This window comes from Microcaecilia unicolor, chromosome 6, assembly GCF_901765095.1.
Source record: "Microcaecilia unicolor chromosome 6, aMicUni1.1, whole genome shotgun sequence".
NCBI lineage: Eukaryota > Metazoa > Chordata > Amphibia > Gymnophiona > Siphonopidae > Microcaecilia > Microcaecilia unicolor.
In genome coordinates, this window is record NC_044036.1 from 87817145 (window position 1) to 87832717 (window position 15573).

At 44.2% G+C, this 15573-nt stretch overlaps 1 protein-coding gene across 1 annotated transcript in view; it reads left to right on the forward strand.

The window, feature by feature from the left end:
• PAPPA2 (pappalysin 2) overlaps positions 1-15573 on the forward strand; it is a 440672-nt gene that overhangs the window by 34321 nt on the left and 390778 nt on the right.

The window sequence follows — 15573 nt, forward strand, 5'->3', positions numbered from 1 at the left end:
CGTAGCCAGACTTCGGCGGGAGGGGGGTCCAGAGTCCGCAATGAGGGGGCACATTTTAGCCCCCCCTCGCCATTGCCGACCGCCGGCACCACCACCACCAACTTTGACCCCCCCCCATGCTGACGACCCTCTTGACCCCCCTTCCTACCGCCAACCTTCCCCCGCCACTGCCGTTGCCTACCTTTGCTGGCGGGGACCCCAACCCCAACCCCCACCAACCGAGGTCCTCTTCTTCCGGCGCAAGGCTTCATTCTGTTTCTGAGTCTGACGTCAGAAACAGAATGAAGCCTTGTGCCGGAAGAAGAGGACCTCGGCTGGCGGGGGTTGGGGTCCCCCGCCAGGAAAGGTAGGCGGCGGTGGGGGAGGGTTGGTGGCAGGAGGAGAGGTCAAGAGGGTCGTCGACAGGGGGGGTCCAGGGCCAAATCTACAGGGGCCCAGGCCCCCGTGGCCCCACGTAGCTACACCACTGATGTATACTATTATATACCCCTGTTTGTTGGTGGTATGTGGGGTGGATGAAACAATAATTTAAGGTCAGATTAATTGACCGTCCATCATGTTTAACTTCCCACAATATGAATGGTTTAGTCTTCTGATCATCTTGGATAACTTTCTGACCTCTGATATTTATTTGCCTTTTATAAAATTAATTTACCCACTTCGTGTTACTAAAGTTCTTGAATGATGCTGAGCTCCTTTTTCCTAGGATTTATGGGCTACCAAGGACATTTTTAAAAAATAGTTCATTGCTTTACAGATACAAAGGACAAACTGGATAAATGTACTGTATATCAATACGCAATGTCCAAAGTGCATTATTGATAGCTGATGGAAATGTCAGCTTATATTTATAACTAAGCAGTTAGAGTTGCATGCTTTTTAGATGAAGGCTACTAGTGCCAGTTTGCTAGCTTTATGGCATTGTCTGTAAAATCCTTACTGCATAAATAGAGGTATTTTATCCTTTCTAGTTTTTTTTTTCTCAAGCTGTAGAAAAGATACTTAAGTCAACCTAATATATTGTCTATGGCTCCCTTAATTACAAGAGGTCCCCCACAGGCTCTCCACAAAAGATCTCAAATTTGCTCCTTTGCCACAGCAAAGCCTCAGGCATGATTAAACTCTTTCAGCACTAGTCTGTAAGGGCTAGGTGCACTAAACTTAACGAGCCAGCAACGTGGTTTTTAATCTGGTTCTAGCCAGTTCAGTAGCGTACCAAGGGGGGGGGGCGGTATGCCCCGGGTGCTCGCCGCTGGTGGGGGGAGGGGGGGTGCCGCGTGCCTGTCGGCTCCGCTCGTTCCCTGCTCCCTCTGCCCCAGAACAGGTTACTTCCTGTTCCGGGGCAGAGGGAGCAGGGAACGAGCAAATGCGGCACCCCCCCCCCAGCAGGTAAAAATGTACCCGGGGGGGTGTCCTTTCACCGGGGGGGAGGTGTCCTTTCGCAAGGGGGGGGTAGGGGGTCGTGCTGCACCCGGGGGGGGGGGGGGGGCACATCGGCAATCTGCCCTGGGTGTCAGCCACCCTAGGAACGCCACTGATCCAGTTTAACGCGCAAGTAGTAAGCCGGGACATGCACAAAAGGGTTCTCCGAGCCATTTTCCTGTCACGGTAGCAGCTAACGAAAATGGAATGCAAATGGTCTACAGGTTATTATAATGAGCTAATTAGCAGATGCACAGCCATTTTCTGACTCCATGCACCGTGGAAAACCTAACGGGAGGTCTGCACCTCTTGTTGGGGCTGCTGAGTGGGACTCATGCAGAGGACACCCATCACAAAAGCTGAAAAAACATCCAAGTGCTCATCAGGTGCATATAATTTTCAAAATTGTTTGAGAATTCTCTGCGCTTAATCTCCATGGAACTTAACTCACTTGTTCAACTGTGAGTTATTCATGCTTGGCAGTACATTGAAGGCCCACTGTATTCACAGTTGAAAACACTGTATTAAAGACCTCCAGCATGAAGAATCCAATAAGGTGTGATATTCGTGACCTTCCTGAAGCTTAAACTCACTTTACAGGAAGCTAGACTTTCCAGGCTGCCATTATCACACAGATCTGCTGTCATACATTCAACTGCTTCAGCACTCTGCAGAGGTCTCTAGGGCTAGATTGCCACCTACCTGTGCATGTTAGTGCACTTCTGGCTAAACAATTATTGCCTTGTTCATATAGGGGGAAATTCAGTAAATGGCGCCTAAAGAGCGGCACTGAAAAATAGCACTTAGTGGTATTCTATGAACAGTGCTCAGGGTTAGATGCCATTGATAGAACAGCGCTAAGCACTGGGAACTGTGACTACATTTACATGTGATCATTTACACCAATGAAACCTTGGTGTAAATCCCCGTTGCCTAAATTAGGTGCACATCTCCATTATTATAAAATAGCGCACATAAATTGTGGAAACATCCCTGATCTGCCTATGTCCCTCTTATAGTTGCGCCCCATTTTTGGAGCCACGTATAAATATCTGGGCACATAAATATACATACATATTTTTAAATAATACCAATTAGCACTAATGATTTTAGCTCCCTGTTACCAGCGCTAATTGGCTTGTTATTCAATTAAATTGTGTGTACTAATTGGTCATGCACCCAAATTTGTACATGCAATTTATAAAGCACCATTTATAGAAGGGGAGGGGGGACAGTGGCTGGTACAAATCAGTATAACCAACAGGGGGGGGGGGGGATTACACCAGAGATTAACCTCATTGGGAACTTCATACCTTCAATAAGAAATAATATCCCTTTTGAAATATGTATTTTAGGGCTGTTGTGAACTTTTCCTTACCATTGGTTGATCCTGAGCCTGTTTTTAAAATTCTTTGTTGTCTTAATTTATTCTGGGATTTATAATTCATTAACTAAGCAGATGGGGTGAATTGAAGCATCATGTGAGTACTATATATTGGCTTATATTTTAGAATACAATCCAAGCAAAACAAGTGGGGAAGAAGTGGAAGAAAAACGTTAACTATCAGGCTTATTTTCGAAAGTGATCGCTGGCGATCTTCCGACATAAATCGGGAGATGGCCGGCGATCTCTCAAAAGCGGCCAAATCGGTATAATCGAAAGTGGCTTTTTTGACACCATCGCCGCTTTCCTGTCGCCGCGCCAGTGAAAGTTCAAGGGGGCGTGCCGGTGGTGTAGCGAAGGCAGGACATGGGCGGGCATGGGCTACCAGATGGCCGGCTTTCGCGGATAATGGAAAAAAAAGCGGCGTTAAGCAGTATTTCGCCGGGTTTACTTGGTCCTTTTATTTTCATGACCAAACCTCAAAAAGGTGCCCCAACTGACCAGATGACCACTGGAGGGAATGGGGGATGACCTCCCTGTAGTCCCCCAGTGGTCACCAACCCCCTCCCACACTAAAATATATACAAATAAAAACCTTTTTTTTACCAGCCTGTATGCCAGCCTCAAATGTCATACCCAGCTCCCTGACAGCAGTATGCAAGTCCCTGGAGCAATTTTTAATGGGTGCAGTGCATTTCAGGCAGGCGGACCCAGGTCCATCCCCCCCCCCCTACCTGTTACACTTGTGGCGCTGTGTTGAGCCTTCCAACCCCCCCCCCCAAAACTCACTGTACCCACATGTAGGTGTCCCCCTTCACCCATAAGGGCTATGGTAATGGTGTAGAGTTGTGGGGAGTGGGTTTGGGGGGGATTTGGGGGGGCTCAGCACCCAAGGTAAGGGAGCTATGCACCTGGGAGCTATTTGTGTATTTTAAAAACATTTTTAGAAGTGCCCCCTAGGGTGACCGGTTGGTGTCCTGGCATATCAGGGGGACCAGTGCACTACAAATGCTGGCTCCTCCCATGACTAAATGCCTTGGATTTCGCCGGGTTTGAGATCGCCGGCATTTTTTCCCATTATCGCTGAAAAACAAAACTGGTGATCTCAAACCCGGTGAACTCTGGCATTTGGCAAGGCTAAACCGTATTATCGAAAAAAAAGATGGCCGGCTATCTTTTTCGATAATACAGTTCCGGCCAGCTGTTGTGCCGCCGCCAAAATAGATCGCCGGCGACGTTCGATTATGCCCCTCCATGGCTACCACTACAGATGTATAGGTTGTTGACAAAAGTTGGGGAAAAGACCTCAGATGCCTGTGCTTGTTTGCCCTGGGAGCATTGGCTCGGCATTGATTTGCTTAAATCTGGTTGCCCTGGGAGCATTCGGCTTGGGTGCCTCTATGACTGTTTGTTTTCTTCTTTGCCTTCAGCGAGCGGAATGGACCGCTCAAGTTTCCTGTCCGCTGTGCGGGTCTACAAGAGACCATTTTTCCTTTGCCCTGTTGCTCATCTTCGGCTTCTGAGAAAGCTTGCCGCGGAGGTCCCGCGGCTTACGTGAGAGTCCTGACAGAATGAACCTTTATCTGACTGCTAGCGGTCTCACTGCTTCCAGCTGAGTGCTACTGCTTTCCGTTGCCCGCCAGGGTGAGCCTTTGACTAGTCTCTTGTGCTCTTATTTTGCTTCTCTTGTACAGCTAGGCTGTCTTACTATTTGCCAATATTGTATGCTTAAGGTTTTGTTTTGCTTTAGCTGATGTTAGAATGTGCAGCTAGGCTGCTTGTTGTCCTCCCTTCTCTTATGATATTGCTAAGCCGTTTGTTGGCCTTTTGCCTTGTGTTTCTTTTGCTGCCAGTGCCCCGCCTCCTATGACGAATCTTCCTTTTTCCACACAGGCGGGACACCCTACAGGGAAAACCCCAATGTTGGCAAAGGCAGTATGTCATAATCACAGCCACAGTGCTGACAGTGATCAAGCCAGGTGGAAGGGCCCAGGGAAGTAACAGATAGAGTAGACTCACTGGGGAGGGTTCAGGAGAGAAAAGTGCCAGACTCAGGAAGGGGGTTGGAGACAGGGACCCATTTGTGTGGCTTAGGGGGAGAGAGAGAGAGAGAGGTATGCACTGGCCATTGGGACTGGGGGAGGGGGAGGGGGAATTGGGAGATGAAGGTGTGCTGGCCATTGGTGGGGGGAGGGGAAAGTTGGGAGATGGAGGTGTGCTGGCCATTGTTGGGGGGGGGGGGGGAAATTGGAAGATGGAGATGTACTGGCCATTGGGAGGGGAAGTTGGGAGATGGACATGTGCTAGCCATTGGGAGGGGGAAGTTGGGAGATGGAGGTGTGCTGGCCATTGGGGGGGGGGGGGGGTCTATGGAGATGGAGATGTGCTAGACCTGCTAGGAAGACAATGATAAAAGAGAGAGGCTAGACTGGAGGGAGGGGAAGAGAGAGGGAGCAATGCTAGATCTAGGGAGGGAGAACAGACCACAAGACCCATGGAGGGAAAGAAGGAGATATGCCATAATGTGTGTGTGGGGGGGGGGGGGAGGAAACAGGAGAGAGAGAGGAGAGAAATGCTGGACCTACAGTGGGGGTGCAGGAGGAAGGGAAGAGAAAAAGGAGAAACATGGCACAGAGAAGAGAAGCTCGGCATGGAGTAAACATGGGGACAAGGATACAGAGGAACAATGATGGAAAGGGGGTAGGATAGGGAGAGAAAGGGGTGATGCTGAATTTAAGTTGAGGAACAGGGACACAGAGGAGAGATCTTAGACAGGACAGATAGTGGCATGGGGAGAGAAGAAGTGTCAAACATACTGGAGACCTGGAAAGACAAAAGAATAGAAAAGTAGAACAGACACTTGGACCAAATCGAATGTAACAATAAAATGCTCAGACTACAAAGGTAGAAAAAAGTATTTTATTTTGAATGAGTTAATTGGAACATGTCAGCTTTGAGAAACCAGTATCTCTGATATTTTGCATTTCAGTTTCTGTTTCTCTATTATTGCTGCAAGTCTGACCTGAAGTTTACAGTTTTTTTTACCTTCATATCTCTGACTGATCTGTGGTCCCATATTTCATATCTAATGAGGCTCTGATTGTGTTTTGCATGTATGACCATAAACCCTAAATTAAAAAATGAAAAAAAATCTTGTCATCAGGGGAAGGGTGGCATTGGGAAGGGGTGTGACTAGGCAAGGGGTCAGGCCTAGGCAAGGGGCCAGGGGAGCCCCATCGAACTGGTCTGCATAGGGCTCCACAATTGCTAAGACAGGCCCTGACGCTCTACAGGAGGGATGGAGGAGAGGCTCCCCCCGTCTTTTTTCTTCTCAAAATCAATTGTGCTGAACGATTGTAGGCTCTGTACTTTATTGAGAGCATTTAGAAATGCAAGTTTTCAAAATGGCACACAGACACATCCAGGTTCTGAAATACTCGTGAAAGAGCTGTCACTTAGATGTGTATTTGCCAAGTTGCCTTCATTGATGTTTTAGAAGCCTGATAATTGTAAAATGTTTGCTCTCACCACATGTGACCATTGCATACAGGAGCATTCCTACATGAGCAGATCCTTCTCTGAAATACTACCAGAATGTTGCATGTCCTGGCCTGGACATCTCAATTCTGATTTCTACGTTCTATCTAAAATGGGGCTGTACATCTGGCATTGTACAATTAGGAATAATGATGACCTAGTTTGAGGAAATGTGTTTTTTTCCTTTTTTAATATGATCTTGTATGATTATAGATAGATTTTTATGGTAAAAGCACATTAAAAACACTGGAATTGGCAGTGCTGAAAATTGTTACAAAGGCTCTTATTTTCCTGCTGTGCATTGTATCAAGAACTACTACATAGCATCATGCATAGGGATAGAAGTAGATCAGAGTCATTTGAATTTACAGTACAAAATGTATTAAATCATCTCATGGTGTCTGTTCAATCACCTTACATCACCGGCACTGTGTAATTAGGAAGAATGGTGTAAAGCAGAAATTTGCAGAGTGAGAACTGTTGCAGGTTGCTTCAGTTTCCTGCTGTGCACTGCATGAAGAACTTTGCTGGTATATGCAAATAACTGGGATCCATAGCAAGCTCTGTCAATGCACAATCATTTCTCCTGATAACTCAATCAATCCAATAATCCCTCAGGCAGCCATTCTTCAACATTTTAATGGCCACTAGAGGGCACTGCCATGCCACAGAAGTGGAGCAGTATGAGACTCAACAGTAGAAATCTAGAATCCAGGAGGTGGGGGGGGGGGGGGGGGGGGGTGGAATCTAAAATCAATTTTGGAGCAATCAGCATTAACTTCTGCAGCATTTGCATAGGGCAAGGGTGAATGAAGGATGCAAAATAAACCTTAATAATAGATAATATGTGTAAAAAGCATGCCTACCTCATTAATATAGATGACAAAATATATTATATTCAGCCAATCAAAGTGCAGCAGTGGCTCTGTTTAGAAATATTGCAGAATTTTTGGATATTTCATTGTGGTATAGGCTGTTCATCCATATTTTTGCCAAATAACTTTCTTTGTTTAATTCATGGTGGATCCAGTGGTAGCTGTTATTTTGAACAACTCACATGACTGATATTAACTCAATAACATCTCCTTCACCCATCCCCACACCAAAAATAATGATATCTCTATTTTGTCAAGATTCTTATTGTAAAATTGGATGGAAGAAAATTTGAGAATGTCAGAAACTGGTACATAGACCGCTACTAAATGGACTTGGGAAAAATCCACAATTTCGGGAATAACATGTATAGAATATTTGTACGTTTGGGAAGCTTGTCAGGTGCTCTTGACCTGGATTGGCCGCTGTCGGGGACAGGATGCTGGGCTCGATGGGTCTTTTGTCTTTTCCCAGTATGGCATTACTTATGTACTTATATGTACTTATGTGAGATCCCTTGCTTCACCACTTATCCACAGTATCTTGTGAACATGGCTCAACCAGTGAACTTTCTCCCCTGAAAGCACTGCACCTTAGGTAGCAAGAAAGAGGAGTTGGTGAATAGGAGACACTTAACCAAGACTAGTGTATTATGAGGTGTGTGTGTTAGGCTGTGTTGAAGCCAGCATGGAAATGTGCATTACCCATCAGTTTTAATGCTGGTGATATATATCACAGGTCTCATCAAAAGCACCAATATGTCAAACTGATTGGGGGTGCCAAACACAATACAAAGGACAAAATGAAGGAGCTTACTCAATGTTGGGAGGACTTCAGTATCCACTGGCACCCATACAGCTGGCATAGCCAGATCTCGGCGGGAGGGGGGGTCCACAGGCCAAGGTGGCGGGGGCATATTTTAGTACGCCTCCCCCAGCTGCCTCCACCTCTGCCGCTGCCCCATCACTTTCGACCCCCCCCCCCCCCATTGCCGCCGCCAGGTACCTTTGCTGGCAGGAGTCTCCAACCCCCGCCAGCCTTAGTCTTCTTCAGCGCCGGTCATGGATGCGTTTGCTGATCTGTGCTGTGAGTCCTGACTCACGTCCTGCATGCACGTCCTGCACGTCAACATTACCATTATTTGCCACAGGTCTGGCTTTGTCTCTCAGCAGCCCTGGACCCATCCAGTCAGGCTTTCAGCATACCCACAATGAATATGTGTGAGATAGATTTGCATACAATGGATGCAGTGCATGAAAATTGTCTCTTGCGTATTCATATTTTAAAAACCTGACTGGTTCGGTGTGCCCAGAGGACAGTGTTATAATCTCTGTCATTATCTAATGTTTCTTACTATATAGACTTTTATATGTGGCACATCACTGAATATAGGGACAATGGCTGCTTTCCTGCTTAACAATAAATATCCTATTACAGGGTAATTTTATAACAGGTCACCTAGGGTGAGAGGGCAACAAGGTGCCTGTTTCTAGCCTACATAATCTTATAAAGTACTGCAGTTAAACTGGCAGAAAGTGTTGTTAGATTGAAGCTGTGAACACATAAGCCTGCTCAACACTGGAAGTAAATGCTAGCACATAAAGTCTGCACTCATTTTATAAAACAGGTATGTACAGTGTGACTCTGTCCATGCTCCACCCAAGTTCTGTCCCAGAACATGCCTACACTTGGGTTGCTTTTTGGCACTGACTTTTATGCACATAATTTTGTATATAAAAGCCTCTTTTATGCACGTTAAACTTTGATTAAATGACCCCTTATTGCTTATGGAGGCACATTAAGGGCTGAAACATAAGCACCCAAAAATTCAGTGCTAAGCACTCTTCTATAAAGAATGTATGCCTTGTATCCCACACCTAACTTTTGGGTGCTGGACTTACACCCAGCAGCGTACTAAGGGCGGAGTGTGGGGGCGGTCAACCCCGGGTGCATGTTGCAGGAGGGGTGCAGGGAGCAGCCGCATGGCTGTCGGCTCCACCGGTTCCCTGCTCCCTCTGCTGTTACTTTCCGTTCCTGAACAGAGGGAGCAGGGAACCAGCAGAGCCGACAGCCTTGCGGCTGCTCCCAGCACCCCAACAGGTAAGAAGAATGCATCTGGATGGTGGTGGGGGAATGACACTGCACCCAGGGGGTGCACAGCGGCGATCTGCCCCGGGAGGCAGCCGACCAAGGAATACCACTGCTTACACCTGGTATAAATGCCAGCGCGTAAGTTAGGTGTGGATAATCAGTGTTCTGTAATTCTGTGCACAACTTTTCAGAATGCCCCAACTTGCCCATGGACACACTGCTTTTGAGATGCACTCCATGGGAGTTAGGCGCTGTGCCTTATACAATAATGCGCAGCCAGGTGTACTTGTAAATTTTATTAATGAGTGCTAATTAACATCAGTAATTGGTTTTTAGCACCCAATTATTGATGATTTAGAGCTCTTTATCAAAGCATAGAAAAGAAAATAAGATGATACCTTTTTTATTGGACTAACTTGGTACATTTATTTTTGATTAGCTTTCAAAGCCTTCAAAAGCTAATCAAAATAAATAAATAAAAAACGTATTGTTAATCCAATAAAAAAGTATCATCTTATTTTCTTTTCTATGTTTTGATTTATTTCTATTTATTACCTTTAAAAGTGGACTAACACAGCTACTATACCATGTTACTCAAGCTCTTTATCCAATTTATTTGCACGTGCATCTTGGAAGTGAGCCCAAAGTTGGGCACACAATTTTGGGTAAACGCAAAGAAACGGGACAAAGCACTCCGCAATGTAAACACAGGCAACAGTGAACAGCAGAGGAGGTCCAGAGAAGGAGAAGACAACCATGGATTTGCCACCTACTACTACTTACCATTTCTAAAGCGCTACTTGGGTTACGCAGCGCTGTACAGTTTAACAAAGAAGGACAGTCCCTGCTCAAAGGAACTTACAATGTAAAGGACGAAATGTCAAGTTGGGGCAGTCTAGATTTCCTGAATGGAGGTATAATGGTTATGTACCGAAGGCGATATTGAAGAGGTGGGTTTTGAGTAAGGATTTGAAGATGGGCAGGGAGGGGTCTTGGCCATCTTCAAATCCTTACTCAAAGCCCACCTCTTCAATGTCACCTTCGGCACATAACCACCTGCATACTTAATGGATATTGACCCTCACCATGCCATTTTGGGTGCTATATATTGAATCAGAGGGTAATTGTGGGGTGAGCGAGGACAGTGCGTCACAATGGAAAAAAACACTTTTAGAAAGCTTTGGGCAAAACCATATCTTCAGAGAGAATCTGTTTTATTCATGCCATGCATTTTTTGCACCACTACATGCTCCATATTTGGGGCTAAAAGGAGGTATTACAAAACCAAAATAGGGCCCAACTATAGGGACACACACAAATTATTTACACTCGTAAACCACCTCCTAAATACTACTACGGTCACCTCTAATAACACAGACATCCCATCAGCAACTAACCTTGCAAACTACTTCAGGGAAAAAATCATAAAGCTTCGACTCAAGATACCCACCAATAAAACAAATTACACAAATATCCTTGAATGTCTAGATCCAAAACCAGGGGAATACCCAGCAGATCGATCATGGACCAACTTCGACACACTCTCATCAAATGAAATCTCACATTGGTTTGGAAAATACGCCAAATCACAATGTAAACTAGACATTTGCTATAGCAGTTTAATAAGATCAGCACCCAAGCAATTCAAAAAAGATATCACGAATCACATAAATCACAGACTTCAAAATGGACTCTTTCCCACTGACAGAGGAAACATCCTACTCACTCCGTTACCGAAAGATGCTAAAAAAAGCACAATGGACCTAACCAACTATCGACCAGTAGCATCTATCCCACTCATAACCAAACTCATGGAAGGCATAGTAACAAAACAATTTACTGAATACCTAAATAAACACTCAATTCTTCACGAATCTCAATCAGGATTTCGATCAAATCACAGCACCGAAACTGTTCTAGTGTCTGCAATGAACTCATTTAAACAAGCAATTGCAATGGGCAACAACGTACTCCTCTTACAATTTGATATGTCCAGTGCCTTTGATATGGTAGACCATGAAATACTATTACATATACTAGAATACTTCGGAATAGGAGGCACAGTTCTCAAATGGTTCAAAGGATTCCTGACCACAAGATCGTACCAAGTAACAATGAACGCGGATAGATCACCCCCCATGGACACCTGAATGCGGAGTACCCCAAGGATCCCCCCTCTCACCAACTTTATTCAACTTGATGATGATACCTTTGGCTAAACTACTAGCAAATCAAAACCTCAACCCCTACATATATGCAGATGACGTCACGAGTTCTAGCCAGTTCAGACAGGACTTAAAGGAAATAACCAACGAGATCAACCAAAGCCTCCAAATAATGCACTCCTGGGCAGATGCATTCCAGCTGAAACTAAATGCAGAAAAAACACAATGTCTTGTTCTTACCTCAAAACATAACACAAAACACTTCTCCACCATAACCACATCATACTGTTCTCTGCCTGTCTCCCAAAACTTGAAGATTCTAGGAGTCACTATTGATCGAAACCTTACTCTCGACGACCACGTGAAAAACATGACAAAAAAGATGTTCTACTCCATGTGGAAACTCAAAAGAGTAAAACCTTTCTTCCCGAGATACATATTTCGTACCCTGATACAGTCAATGGTAATAAGTCATATTGACTACTGCAATGCACTATACGCAGGCTGCAAAGAGGAGAACATCAAGAAACTCCAAACTGCTCAGAATAGTGCAGCCAGACTCATATTTGGAAAACCTAAATATGAAAGTGCAAAGCCCTTAAGAGAGAAACTTCACTGGCTCCCACTTAAGGAACGTATTACTTTTAAGATCTGCACACTGGTTCACAAAATCATCCACGCAGACGCCCCAACTTACATGTTGAACCTTGTGGACCTACCTCCCAGAAACGCCACAAAATCATCCCGAAAATTTCTCGACCTGCAGTTCCCCAGCTGCAAAGGACTAAAATACAAGCTGATGCATGATACCACCTTCTCGTACTTGGGCACAAAGTTGTGGAACGCATTACCTAGAAACCTGAAAACAATCAACGAAACAACTACCTTTCGTAAATCCCTCAAGACATGTCTCTTCAACAAAGCATACAATGAAAACCTAGAACCTTACTAATCCACTGCTGAAAACCTACTGTTCACCATACCTAATAAACGCCTCCCTTCTACTCTCTACTTCTCCCTTAACTAACCTCTGTACTACAATAACTGTACCTGACATCCAAGAATAATGGTGTTACAAAACTATGTAAGCCACTTTGAGCCTGCAAATAGGTGGGAAAAGGTGGGATACAAATGCAATAAATAAATATTCACATTCACCTTCCCTCCTCTCTCCTGGTTTCCCTACTCCTCCCGTCCCTTCCTCATCCTCCCCATTATTTTTTGTGTAGGTTTTCTGCTGTATTAGTTTCTTTTTACTGCATTGGCATCTGCCTCTGTGATGTGCTGTAAGCCACATTGAGCCTGGCAGTGTTGGAAAACTGTGGGGTACAAATAAGATAATAAATAAATAAATAAATATATGGCACCTAAAAAAATCTGCACAGAATTAGGCATATCCTAAAAGATTTAGGCGCGGTGTATAGAATATGCTTAGTCAATACTGTAGCGCCTAAATCTTTGTGGGGCCATTTACACCAACAAAAACCTGGTGTAAATTCCTGCACATAGATTTAAGCGTACTGACCCGTATTCTGTAATTATGTGCAACATTTTGGAATGCCAATGAAACGCCTATAAACGCGTGCGTAATCATGCCACTTTTAAGCTATGCGTGTTTATTTTGAACTGCATGTTTTGCAATTCAGGCGCAGTTCTTTATAGAATACGCTTAGTGATTTCTGCGCATAAATTGTGATAATTGCCAATTTATGCTCATTATTGCTTGTTTAGTGCTATTAAAAAAGCTGATTACTATGTTGCGCCAATTAAGTTACGTGCATATCTTCACACGGAATCTAGGCACCATCAATAGAATCCAGGGGTTGATGTTTGCTACCCAATGGAATTTATACATGCAACCAACGAATACCTTGGACTGTTACAAGTTCTATTGACTTTGTCTAAATCAGTACAGCCATCAGCACAGTGCTCTTCTACTGAATCAGGCAATCTGATTTCAAACTAGTCTATTAGATTTTATAAGCAAGGGTGGCAATATTACCACCTGTCACTGCTGTAGTACAGGAGTGCAGAAAATGCAGGAACGAGAACTGGGTGGCGAGCTCTCCCCTTCAAAAAAGGGACATTTGGCAGTCTAAGCAGGCGACAATCTCCTAATCAGTGTTTGTTGCACAATCATTGTATTTTTTTTTTAGCTCACAGTACTTATTTGACCCTGGTGAAAGTTGTCAAATGTTCACTTGTTCAGGACAGTAGGTGTGTTTGAATTGTAAGAGAGATGTGGGCACCCTGGTTCAATCACTTTATTCTTGTCCATGTTTAGATTTATACCGGAGTAGGGTATGTGAAATGATTTGTGCAATATGGACACTTCAGTTACTAATTAATGCAAAATTCTTCTATCTTTTAAAATTCTTTTGTGGAAATCCATGGTGTTTACTGTGAAATTAGCAAAAAGTGAAGTTTTTCTATTTGATTTTCTGCAAAGTGTAGCCATAAAAGTAATTGTAAACATCAGGTCACCTGGTAATGCGCATGCATGAGCACACCTTCTATTTATATTGGAAATTTGAATCCACAGCAGCTCTGAATAAAAAATGTGATCTGATGCACAGTTGATGTGACAAAAGTAGACCACTTTGAAGAATGGTAGTATTGTATGCAAAGTATGATGCAAGATTTTGATGTGTTTAGAAGACAATAAAAAGATATGAATAAAAAAAAGGACAGGGATTATCTTTCTTTTGTTATTGTTTCTCATCTTAATCATATTTGTGTCATTGTGGCAGATGGTAAATCTCTGATTCAAACAGAAATCCAAGAAGTAGAGATGGACCAAAAAATCTTCATAGCCAGAGATCGATAAAAGCAACTTTATTCAGCACTGCACAAGTGTTTGACCCCACACAGGGCTGTGTTTCGACGGAACAACTGTTTGCTTCAGGGGTCTGACACTTACTGTAGAAAATCACAAAATATAGGTGCAGAATAGTACAATAGCTGAAGTGCAGCAAAACAAATCGGATGCCAACAAAGCTTTGTTGGCGTCCAATTTGTTTCCGCTGCACTTGAGTGGTTTATTGATCACCAATTGTACTATTCTGCACCCATATTTTGTGATTTTCCAATCAGCACTGATTAGTGTCGCTAATTGGTTATGTACCACTTATTGGCTTTAATAGAATTTACACGCACAACTTTCTGTGTGTATTCTTTAATGAGATGCATGTAAATTCTATTGCACACAGTTAAAAGGGGGGCATGGCCATGGGCGTGGAATGGGCGGGTTGTGGACATTTAAAAAAAACTATGCCCACTATTATAGACTACACCCGATCTGAACTTAACTTAGGCTCACATATTTAGGCCTGGTTTTAGGTGGCCTAAATGGGTGTGCCTAAATTTTAGTCACAAGAATGGCATGTGAGCGTATTCTATAAACTACGTCTAACTTTAGGCATAGTTTATAGAATCTTTAGGCTTAGTGTATAGACTCATGCTAACTGAGTGGTTTTACAATACTGATTTTTAAGGTGTCATATATAGAATTTCCCCCATAGTGTAAGTAGGCATGCTTAAGTGTTGGTGCATAAATCCAATTTACACTAGTAGTCTATAATGGAATCTGAGTGCCTAGAAAATGTTAGTGACTTTGCACTCTGCACACTGCATCTTATCTAATGTTTGACACACTTTATAGAATTTTCCCCTTAAATATGCGCAGTCTCAATTGACCCTAAAATGCTGGCTGAGATATAGCAGGTCTACCAGAAGCTACCATATTATTAGTCCTGTAAGAAGACCGTCTCTGAAAGCAAAATAAACAGAGAGGGTAATAGTCAGCTAGGGATAGTCCATGTTTTCTTAAATGTTGGCAGCCATTGCCAAAATTGTGCCTGGATATTCAATACTGGGCTATATCTGGATATGGGCATTAAATATCCAGGTAGGTGCAGCCAACCGACTGATGGTGACACCTTCAGAATAGCCAGAGTCAGGGGCGTAGCCAGCCTTCCGTGGGGGAGGGGTCCAGAGCCCGGGGGAGGGGGCACATTTTAGCCCTCCCCACGGCGCCACCCCCCCCCCCCCGCCGACATTGCCGCCCCCCCCTCCCGCCGCGAATCCGCCGCCGCTGCAGCC